The sequence below is a fragment of the Prunus mume genome, linkage group LG5, assembly GCF_029339155.1.
Source record: "Prunus mume cultivar Tortuosa linkage group LG5, ASM2933915v1, whole genome shotgun sequence".
In the NCBI taxonomy this organism is placed as follows: Eukaryota; Viridiplantae; Streptophyta; class Magnoliopsida; order Rosales; family Rosaceae; genus Prunus; species Prunus mume.
In genome coordinates this window covers 4,640,089-4,652,199 of record NC_142702.1, presented here as the reverse complement: position 1 = coordinate 4,652,199, position 12,111 = coordinate 4,640,089, and the positions used below count along the sequence as shown (strand labels likewise).

The window sequence follows — 12,111 nt, the reverse complement described above, 5'->3', positions numbered from 1 at the left end:
TCCGCTTGAAAAAGGGTTTAGACTTGTCCTTATTGTGTATATACTTCTTTTTTCATCTCCTATTTTACTATTTTCCTACGCGATCTATGCGCTTGACCTGCTTTAGTCTTTATTTTACTTCTATCTTTTCTGGTTTGGTTTTGTGCGTGGGGGGTAAGCGCTTCCTCTTCCGGCCGTCTCTCCGGCCCATCGAGCCCGCCCTCGTGGGACGGGGTTTCTGCAGTCTTATTGGAGCCTTTTTCCAAAGCGGAAATGGAGAACGCACGTCGTAGGTAATTCTTGATCGCTAGAGCGACGCGCGATGTAGCTTCTCACCAAGCGTACCCAGAACCTTAGTCTCGAATCCTCTATCAAAGGCGGGATAAAAATCCTGCGAAATCATTCGAGCCCCTACTCGAACTACAAGAGGCGACTATTGGGCGAAATTGAGCGGCCGGCAAGCTCCCTCTCAGGAGTATAACCCGATTACAGTTCGAGAATAGGGATCTCGGATCAGAAGCTGAAGCATTCGTGTTTTCTTTTTTTCAAACTCTGCTTCGAGAATCCCCTTGATGAAGAGGCCTCCTCCAATCCTCGGGAAGCCCTTATCGACTTCTTTGGCGAGAAGCGGGACGATTGGACACCCACCTAGAGTGGAGCACGTCGGAAAGGGCGAGGAACTCCTTGAGCATGTTGAGCAAGATCTCGAGAAGGAGGGCCCCCTCTCTATATATAAAATTCTTGGGATATAAAAGTGGCGGGCTTGAAATTGCAATCTAAAAAGCGATTCCGCAGGAGGCGGACAATTTCCCTCTTGAGTAATGAGAAATGGAAGCGGGCTAGTCCTCGAAAATGCGTCACAAGTTGGGTCACCGTGACTATGATGCGTCGCGGACGCGTCGATCAATCTATCACACGCCGCCCGCAATGTGTTTTTTTGACGTTTTCTAGGATGTAAGGCAGCTATAATGACCCCTCGGTATTTCATTCTCTTGATCTTATCTCTGATTGCTTTTTATGAAGTCATAACCGAGCTAGTGCTTGCTATCTAAGAATTGCTCCATGGATCTCATCGGAAATGTTTGATGCTTCTTGGGGCTTCTTTGGCGGCCAGTAGAATCACCGAAGAATGGGTCGATGGGTCAGATCCACGGACCTGGCTGCTTTCATCACGGCGTCTCACGGACTTCGACTCGCCTACCCACCGGGGCACTATAGCATGTCGGGAATAAGGGGACATACTGGGACGTAACCACTCCCTTGGTTGGGGGCTGGCATGCCGCTTTCGATCGATACAGTTGAGTAGGCGATCCGGCGCTACGGGTGTGGGAGCGATCCGGTCGGAAGGCTAAACGGCGCGCCCCATATGGGTAGCAAAGAGCGCTTATGTGCCCGACGTGAGGCCTTGCGGGAAGGGCCCAGATAGGGACAAGACACGCCACTTGCTGCGCATCTGTACACTGAATCACTCTAAGAGTCTAGTCGGTGGAACCGTGAACCACGCGAGCTGGTTGAATCCGTGGGGCAGAGAGGGCTCGTAGTACCCCCTTTTCTTGATCCAGCTTTTCTTCCTTCGGTAGTGAATCACCTACTAAAAAAGAGCAGGCCCTGTGCGCCTATGTTGAGACTACTAAAGGCGGACTCTTCATTAGGGAAGGGAAGAAGGGGCCAAGAGAATGCCGCACATGAGTGGCAAGGAAAGCGAGATCGTACCAGTTTTCCAGGCGGACATATGGTTCCCGCGGAAGATCAAGTTGGTGAGCCGGTGTGATGGGAAACCTCCCGCAGTTCGGAGGCGAATTAGAATGAGAGGTTCACCACCACATCATTGCATGCAGGAGGCTCGCTCGATTCGCAAATTAATTGGTCCGACTTCGTAATTCCTTGACCCCGTGTTCGATGCAGCCCGCCGTAGTGATGTTAATTGTGGTTACATTCATAAGTGTATTGGTACCTTTATTCCATATCATATATGTCCGAGGATCCGCATAGCCCTCGATTTATGTATTATTTATCCATTCTTACTTTTTTTATGCCAATGTTGGTATTTGGAGATAACTCTCTTCAATTATTCCAGGATGGGAGGGAGTAGGTCTTGCTTCATATTTGTTAATTCATTTACTGGTTTACGACTTGAGGGATAAAGCAGCTACAAAAGCTATGCTGTCAATCGAGTAGGTGATTTTGGATTAGCTCACAGGATTTCGGGCCGTTTTACTCTCTTTTCAAACAGTAGCTTTTCAACCATTTTTGCTCGTGCTAGTGCCCCAGAAATTCTTGGATTTCTTGCAATATGATTTAATGCCATAACTCTTATTTGTATTTTACTTTTTATTAGTGCTGTTGGGAAATAAGCACAGATAGGATATACTTGGTCACCCGATGATGGAGGTCCCACTCGATATCCCCGATTCATGCATACTATGGTAAACATTTTCATGATAGTGAGTGCTCCCCTTTATTTGAATACCCACCTACGGCTTTTTGATTACTTCTGCCGGGAGCTACGCGTCATTCCTAGCGGCAACCAGCTTTGGAATATTACGAGAGCGATCTAAAGAGGTCATAGCTTATTCAACTTGCAGTCAATTGGCTATATGATCTTTACTTGCGGCATCTCTAACTATTCTTATTAGCGTCTTTCACTTAATGAATCACGCGTTTTCAAAGCATTACTATTCTGAGTGCAGGTTCGGTGATTCATGCCATATCGGATGAGCAAGATATGCGGAAGATGGGGGCTTGCCTCCTCGTTCCTTTACCTATGCCATGATGCTCATGGGGCAGCTTATCCTCTACTTTTCCTTTTCTAACTGGATTTTATTCAAAGATGTGATCTTAGAGCTAAACACACTAAGTATACCATCGGTGGGAACTTTGCTTTCGGTTGGGAAGTGTCTACTGTCCTTTTCACTTCTTATTACTCTTTTCGTTTACTTTTTAACATTTCTAGTACCAACTAATTCATTCGGGCGAGACATCTTACGATGTCATGATCGCCCATTCTATGGCCATTCCTTCAATACTTCCTAGGCTCCGGAAGTCTCTTTGTAGGATACTTGGCCAAAGCGTGACCCGATTAGCCCATAAGTAAGTCTTGTGTGAAAGCGGCTTTGCTCACCAAACCACGATCGTCGAGGTCACAATTCACCCAACACGATCATCCGGGGTGAACAAGTGGGGATCGGATGCGGCAGAATTCCCGCCAATGGTGAGATGTTCACGACTCCTTCCTTTGTGAAATCCGACTTTCACGAGTGAGCAGAAAGGGGAGGAAGAAGAGGCCCTGGCGAACCGTCATAATTAGTGAACAAGTGTAGCTTAGCTTCGCTGCCCGCGTAGATCTGACCAAACCGAGGGACAGGCCAGGACGGGAACGAACGCAGCGGAATCAATGTGTTCCACCTGGCCTTGCACCGACCATCCAATGGACCATGGACTAAGCGGCCTGCCTGAAAACTATGTCCGAGGACGCCGCCTCACAAGGTACATCTCGCGCCTATGGGCGCTATAACTATCGAAGACACTCGAAACTGGAAGGATAAACAAACCCACCCGGTGGACTGCCGCTACAAGTCCCACGACACAGGAGCGGATTCTCTAAAAAGCCAAGGTCGCGGGTGGCCAAGGGCCCGCAGGACTTGGGATCTCATCACGAAGGTTGCTTAAAGCCGACCGCGATAGGCGAAGAAATCAACTAGTTTTGTTACGTCTGGTACTTATAATAGGAATACTCTAACCCTAGGAACCGGGGCCTGGCCATCCCGCTTTGCGATCGCGTTTTGGTTTGTCCGTCGAAGCTCGAAGTCAGTTTCGAATGTTTCTGGTTCGATTCATGGTCGCATCTGCAAATGGTTTCCCGTGGGGTGGCGCCCCAAGTCCGAACATTGCTCTATCACTCGGAAACGATATAAAGTACTTACCTTCTCCTTGGTGAGTCGAAGTGGGGTTCCGTCCTCCCTTGCCTGCGACCTAGGTATTCCGTTTCCGTTTCCCATACTTTTTGTAAAAGGCGGCCCAGTCTTAGCTTTGATCTTTTAAGAAACTCTGCTCGAGCTCCTCGGCTAACTCTGGTTCTTTGAAGAAGACCTTGATTGAAAAGAAATCAACACCTTGCTTGATCATTGAATGATCAAACAATTTTTCTTTGAATACTCAAGGAGTTTGGAGGAACTGCGAGGATCGCATAAATCTCACGAATTAATTCAAGAGTAAGCGTGTGCGGTGGCTCCTCTCTCTCCTACATCGATAGCACGCAGGTGCGTCTGGTCATTTTCTTAATAGCAAGGCGGAGGGTACCATTTCTTTTCTCTGCTCGCTTCTCAGGGCTTGATGTACAGCTCTTTTCTTGCATTTATGTTGATTTGCCTATTGTCACAGTGTGCTGTGCTTTGTGACACGTGTAAGCCCTCCTTCACTTCAGATGAAGCGGCTAAAGCGCGAGTCTCTTGCTCCGCTTCAGGATTGAGAGGTAGCGGAAATGGGGTCTCCGCGAGTCCTCTAGTTCCGGCCCTCCTACTTAGTTCCTACTCGCGTTAGAAGTGATCTTTTTTTCTTTTGTGGATATGACTACTATTTAGCTGTGCTTGATTAGTCTCGATGACTTCTTCACACCGATTTCAACTGATTCACGACCTTATTCTATTGGCCGGATATCAATACCGTCTACTGATCATGGAAGCTAGTGTGGCCAATGCGTCAGCAAACTTATTCTTCGTCCTCGACATATAATTGAAGGTAATCCGTCTGAACTTTAGGCTGATATCTTCCAGATACTGATGGTAGGGAATGAGCTTCTGATCTTTGGTTTTCCAATCACCAGTTGTCTGAAAGATGATAAGTGACGAATCTCCATATACATCAATCTCCTTGATTCAACTCCGAGGGCTCGAAGCGCCTGTGATACACGCAGAATATTCTGCGATATTGTTTGTTTGTGCAAAAGAATCTCAACTTGACAGCTATGGGAATATGGGCTGGGCTCCTTTTGGCGAGCTTTAAGATAGCAAGCATGTAGAAAGGGGCTGCTTCCAACTCCATTTCCGTTCGATTGCATCAGACCACAAAGAACATTTGCCAATCATGAGGAGTTTTCGCTTTCTTCTTCTCTACCGCAGAATAGGAATAGCCTCGCCTGAAATTAGTCCCCTTACTAAAAATCGCTTATAGTCGTGCACGGATGGGATGATCCGCAGTGGTCCGCTATTGCTCGCTTCTTGCCTTTCTATTTAGGGCTTCCGGTGACGTATACAATATAGAACTCGAGAGTAACATCCGCCACCTTGTCAGACGTCTGCGGAGGGTCTGGCTTTTCAAAGAGATATTTCAATGCGGTCCACCCTGCAATCAGCATGGTCAGATAGTTCAACATGTAGTGGCGAGGCGCTATGGAGGTGTGTAAGAGCACAACAAGTTTTTTTCTAGAATCAGATACCTTGTCTCATAATCGCGAACTTTGCCGAGATAGTATACGCTCTTCCTTCCTACCTCGTACGACTCAAGGACACAACTCATGGATGCTTCCATTATCGGCGTATACATCGTGAGAGGTCGACAGGCTACAGCCTCGATGGGAGGATTGAGTAGATATTTCTTAACTTTGTCAAACGCCTGGCAATCCTCGCCTTGTGTCTATCTTTCCAAAGGCGGTATTCTTTTTCCGAGCAATTTAAAGATCTGCCTCACAATGGGTGTGAGTCGGCAATGAACTCACGATGTATTGTAGCTCGCCCCAAAAAAGCCCCGATTTCTTTCTCTCATTTTGGTACCGTGCATGTCGATAATTGCTTTGGTTTTGCAAATGACTGATTTCTTTCACTACAATGAACCCGGTAGCTTATCTACAAAGCACCAAACCTCCCGCTGAATGAAGACGTAAGACCAGATTTCAAATCAGTCAAACACTTTCTTCAAATTCACCGTCTTCTTAAGCCCAAGACTTGGCGATCATGTCATCGACATAGACCTCCATTTCCTTGTGAATCATATCATGAAACAGCGCAGTAGCCATGGCTCGCCGCCGCCTCGATTCTTTTAGACCAAACGGCATCACCTTGTAACAGAACGTGCCCTCCTATCCGATATTGTGATAAACGCTCTGTCTTCCTCGGCCATCTTGATCTGGTTATATCAAGAGAAAGCATCCATAAAGGACAGCATCCTATGTCCACGGGCGCGGTCCACCGTAACATCGATGTGAGGAAGAGGAAAAAGATTTTCGCTTGCTTGCTTTGACTCACTAACCAGCTTCGAGGGAAAACCGCTTTTAAAAGCTGACCATCCAGCTTGAATCTGCATTCTCCCGGGCGCTACCACTTTCCATTATTATGGAGCGGCCGCAAGCAAGTGAATGTGACCGCCCATCACTGCAGTGAGAGTCGCCCTTATAGCTCTACACCGCCGCCCCGGCCACTTTCGCTCCTCTACCATATGATTCATTCTTTGGAAGTTAGGCACGTGACTCGATAGCGCAGGCACAAGACCTTTGAATGCAAACAAAGAATAGCGAGACCGCATATAGTTTGGAACCCAAGCTTACCTTATTATTATGAAAAGGGGAAGGTTTGATAAAGGAGCTTTTTAGCCCTTTTGCTGAGGTCCGCGGCCCCGCCCTGAATAAGGAGAGGCCTATTGATGACCGAGCCACTCTTATACTACTCCTTACCTCACCCCCCCCCTTGTCACTTAAAGGGCGAAGTCGCTGAAGTGAGTCTAAAGGCCAAAGAGTGATCTTTGAACGCTACTACGCATCCTTACTAATAGTATAGTGTAAGGTAGGTTTGCGTATAGCAGGACTTGAACCTGCGACCATTAGGTTAAAAGCCCAATGCTCTACCAACTGAGCTATACACCCAAAAAAGATATAGTAGTAAATAAGGATTGGTGCGGAAAAAAAAGAGGGCGGTCCCTCTTATTCTCATCATATTAAAGGGGCGCGCTCAGATGAGGCTCAGACTCCGCAGCAGAGTAAGCGAAGAAAACGGCGGGCGCTACAGCTAGGCCGTTTTCTTGCGTGAGTGCTAACGCGCCTTATTGAAAACTCAAGGAAAGCCTTGATCGATATGAGAAACATGCGCTCAAGCACCCAACCTATACAAGGGGCTTGGGCGCCGGTCTTACTCAACAAGCACCTTTATTAGTAAGGTTGCTTGTTTCCACTCATTGAAGATTCTATCTGCAAAAGAAGGTCAACGGGGGATACTAAAGTTGCTCTCACTAACACCATCTACGAGAAGGTGAGGTCGTCTTTCTTTCCAGCCGCCATACAGTTCGCCTTAAAGCCTTAAAGACGGAGAAGGGGAGGAGCGGTTATCTATGTAATTACGGTCTTTGTTGGCCGCGGTCGAGCACTCTCTTTTCTTTGTCCAATTCCGTCTTACCAAACAAGACTGACTTCTGACCAACCCCAAAGGGGGCAGCCTGCGGTCGAACTCTAATTCTGGAAAAAAGTCGGGGCCCTTTTACCAAGTCTACCGGATAGAAGATGATAGAGGGCCATATCGTTGCGTTGGACAAGACAGTGCCGTCTCACTTCGAGTTCCTTCCTTCGTAGTAAAATCAGATGATACGCTTCGGCGATGTTACCTACCAAAAAAAGGCCTGCTAGGTGATCGAAATCGCTCAGGTCAGTGAGGACTCACTCACTCACCCGCCTACTCCTTATCTATCTAATAGTTTCTTCTATCTACTGAATTCAAAAGGCGACCGGCCGCGCCGGGCTATAAGATACAGTTGTTGTACTACTTTACTGGTAATAAAAAGCTTACGTAAAAACGGAAGACTCTTGTATGTACGGTAACCCTCTCTTCCGCTACTGGTGGACTGTTGCACAGAAAGGCCGACAGAAGCAACGTTTCTTAGCGCGCTTTTCAAGCGCTTAGCTTCGGGCGGGCGGCAAGGCCATAAAGTAAGTTCAGTTGGAAGCCTAAGCCAAGAAAAGCTACGGGCCCCTTTAGAGATAGGGGAGCGGCTTTCCTGTGGTAGTAATTGCGAACATCTCTCCGCGTGCACAGTTTGCTTGCATGCCGCTTTAGGCACATCTCTCTTTCTTAGTTTCACGCTGGCCTAATGAATGAAAGTCAGTCTTTTAGTAAGCGTATATAAACAGCTGTTTAGTGTATAAGCAATTCTTTAGTGGCCGCACCGAAAGTTACGTACGGTGGAGGTTGGTTGAAGATGATGTTACGCGGCGTTCAGAACCAGCCTTGAAGTGAATGAATTAGAAAGAACGAAGAAGTAAGGAAATGAGACGACTCTTTCTTGAACTATATCATAAACAGATCTTCCCCTCCACACCAATCACGAGTTTTTCTCCATTCCTCTCGTATATCGTCGTAACGCCCTTAATGCTAGGTTTTGAAAAAGACTTTTCATGTCATTCCCATTTAGGTCCGATTCGGATCCCTCCGTTGTTTCCTTTTCCTCCCGCACCTTTTTCTCGAAATGAGAAAGAAGATGGTACACTCGAATTGTATTATTTAAGTGCTTATTGCTTGCCAAAGATCCTACTTCTACAATTGGTAGGTCACCGGGTTATTCAAATAAGTTGTGTTTTCTGTGGTTTTCCCATGTTACAACTTCCGTACCAATTCAGTCGATCCGAATGGATCGGTTAAACATTCTATTAGGGAGCCCGGTCTTGACTCTTCTGTGTGGTATTCATTCTCGTTCGGCTCTTGGAATCACATCCAGCAGTGGTTGGAACAGCTCGCAAAATCCAACCACTTTACCTACTTCATTGCCCCCAACCGCTTTCTCATTGAAACAGAATGGTTTCATGTTCCTTCATCGATTGGTTATTCCTCTCCGTTCGTATCTCTTTTTCCAATTTCTTGGTCTCGATTAGTTTACAAGATTGAATGGCCAATTCTCCTCCGGACCGCTCGATTGTTTTCCAAGAATGCTGCCGAGGCCTGGTATGTAAGCCTATGTATCTGGGAGGAACTAAAAAGAAGAGCTTTCGGTTTTTTGCACCCGTCTTGCAGCTATTTAAAAAAGAAATTTTTTATTATTTTTTTATAAGAAAGATTATATATATGTCCAATCTCTAGTGGTTGGTCTCCATATATGTTCTCTGCCCTATGGAGTAATAAGGGGGGCAAGACTCTCTTTCTCTATTTTTCTCTCTCTCTTTTAGTGCTTTCGTGGTTGTTTGATTATCTTCTTATTGATATCATCATTGAGGTAGATTCACGAATCCCAAGGCAGATCTAAGCCCAGATTCTTGCGTCTACATTCTGGCGCCGCCCTTGTTTAGTGTTAAACGGGGATTTCGATTTGCCATGTACTTTCGTCACCTTCTCGTCGTCTTCTTCGATCTCTCTGTTTCAACGTGGATATTTCTGGCTGAAACTTGCCACGATGGGTTTTCAATGGTCGAAAAGCTTTTCCCTTGTCATGACCAACCTCCTTCGTCACTTTCGCTCACAGTAATGGTGCACCACCGGCATGGCTGCTGCTACAAACGGGATCGCTAGAAGAGCGTCAGCGGAACCCCTTTTGCTCGCCCAGATCTGATAATTCGGCTCTCATCCGAGCAACCTGCACTTCAAACCTCTAATGTCAGTAAGAGGAAGGATTTAATTCCCTTATTCGACCGTGGCTTTTGTTCACGCGGTTCACGATTCTCTTAAGAGTTGAGTTGAGTAATAGCAGATGAGGCGGAAAAGAAGAACGCCGGGGCCGCCAGCAGCCTTTCTTGACTAAGCCCTTGTTTGGGATTAATTACTATTTATAAATGGACCAATCGTGACACTTAATGAATTTCTCTTCCCGACTAAACCACAGCAACAAATGCGAAGACTCGGGTTGAGAGGCCAGGCCAATTGGACTTAGACCAATGGCATCTCTTCATGTGGATTCAGGGGTTGACCCAATCTTCGGGAAGCGGATACTAAAATAAGGCTGTATTGTATGCGACACCGCCCTAGCATAAAGGGGTGTAGAAAGAGAGGTTGTTTGCTGGGTCAATCAATGGGGGTTCCGCTTTCTTTCTTGTTCTAAATATGCTTTTTCTCCTCTCCCTTTGGTCGAGCTAGTTTAATCTTCCTCTAAGATTTTAGTTTGATTTTAGAATCTAGATTGGGTTGGTTTGAAGTGTGACACCTCGTACTTTATGGGTGGGTTGGCCAAGGACTTTCCTGTAGTGTAGTAAGCCAAGGCAAGGCTTCCTCTGTTGTTTGCTCAGATCCGTACCGTAGCGATGGCTTTTGAACTTCAATAGGCATTGTTGAAGCGATATGACTGGCTCTTTGCTAGTGTTTAGTAGTCAGAGATAGGGCGCGAATCCTCCGTTTGCTTCAAAATGACTATTGTTGTTAAAGCGGTGAGTGACCTGCCCCGGCATTCAGCTGCAAATCCGTCGAGGTAAAAACATGATGCATCTCATCGTCAAAACCAGCTGCAGCTACCAGTCCGGTTTGGAGACAGCGTGGTAACTTCTGCCACGGAGGAAGTACTCTTAGCCCTTCGTCTGGTCAATTGGTTGAATCGCTTTGATCGATAAGCATTGGTCCGAGTTCCTAGCTTACTTCTTCTAACAACCGATGTTACAACATCTGTTTGATATAAGATCCGCCGTCTCATGCAGCTATTCGGTAGAGTGGAACGAATTGGACAGAACAACCTGAGTACTTTACAAAGGCCGGTCCCGGTTGCCGCGCCCCTGAAAGCTCTGTAAGAAAGCACGGCTTAGTGTCAAATGTTGCGGGGAAGCAAATAGCAGGGGATATCAAGTTTTTTTATGTTGGCACTCTCAAAGTAGAATATGCATTTCATGAACCACTCCAGTTCGAGCACTTTGAAGCTACATCAAGTACAGTCCTACTTTCTTAACTTAAAGGGCAGTCTCATATACTATAGTATACTATAGTGGATGCGAAGCTAGATAGATGGATGTTTTATGGTTCTTTGGTGGCTGTTTGATGATGGGGCTTGTCTTGTCGGTAGTAGGTCAGGTCCGCCCTTTACTTGGATCTGGATCTCATCCCTAGCTCGTAAAGCTTGATTCCATTCCGGTGTAGTCAGGGTGGTGCTTTTGGCCTTTACGCTCTGGTTGGTAATCGCGGTTGCTGCCCCTAGCCACTGACTATTCTTATTTAAGTAAGCCTACAGTTTAATCCCCCTCTCCCTCTCCCTCTCCTATGGTCGAGTGAGTCCCTACCTATGGTCGAGCAAGTTTCACTCCTCTGCAGTTAGTTTCTCACAAATACAATCTACAATTCGATTCTTTTGCCATCACCTTCTATTACTTCCTTGGTCGAGCATCTATCAACACCGACGATGAGGAGGAATATTACGCCTCAAAAGGCAAGCCACAGTGAAGTCTCCTACTAAATGCTTATTACTGATCCAACGATTCTCTGTGAAAGGGTTTTTGATCGATTTCCACTCCTAGCCCAGAAGAGAAGGGGCTGCAGATAATTCTATGCTAATTAAGTAGTTTGTTATATCCAATTCTTAAAGAAAAGTATGTATTTGGGTAAGATCTTCCCTCTTGTGAAAGAGAGGAAGGCACTAAGACCCGCTAGAAGGACTCTAAGGGAAGAAAGAAAGCCGTCCTAGTGAGGTGCAATGCTGAAACGTGATCGGTAAACAAACCCTACAGAAGTCGGAATGGGATACTTCACTAAGGAAGTACCGGCGCGTTAACTATACTAATCATAGGCATTCTGAGTTGCGTTTGGGTATGGAATGGATAGGCCCCAAGTGGCTGCCTCTCCTACTACCAATGTGTGTGGGCGGATCATCGCCCCTTCATTCTGGTTCTACTTCATTCGCTATTAACAAGGCGGCACACGCAAGACAAAAGATGTCAAATCAGGCCCTTGAAAGGTGTAGATGAAGCCTTTTCCTTTTCTGCCGGAAAACACTTGAAGGATACGAGGCATAAGACTATGGATCGAACTTCTTAAGAGGGAACCGCTACTGCAGCCAATCCATTGAAAGGTGAAGGCAATGCTAAATGCAGGTGCTGAGCCGATTGGGTTCTCCCTTTTGCTAGTGATGTTACCAGGTTTTTCGCGAATGTGAGGTTCAAGTACTGCCATCCTTTGTTGGTCGAGTTCGCTGTGTAATTTCAACAATGCCATTCGAAACCGAAAAGGCCGTAGCTGCATCTTTCGAGAAAAATAA

General features: G+C 46.4%; 1 non-coding gene across 1 annotated transcript; it reads right to left on the bottom strand.

Moving 5' to 3' along the window:
• Positions 1-6,759: 6,759 nt before the first annotated feature.
• Positions 6,760-6,832, bottom strand: TRNAK-UUU (transfer RNA lysine (anticodon UUU)). Its single transcript has one exon. It is a non-coding gene; the product is annotated as a tRNA-Lys (tRNA).
• Between the last annotated feature and the right edge of the window lie 5,279 nt (positions 6,833-12,111).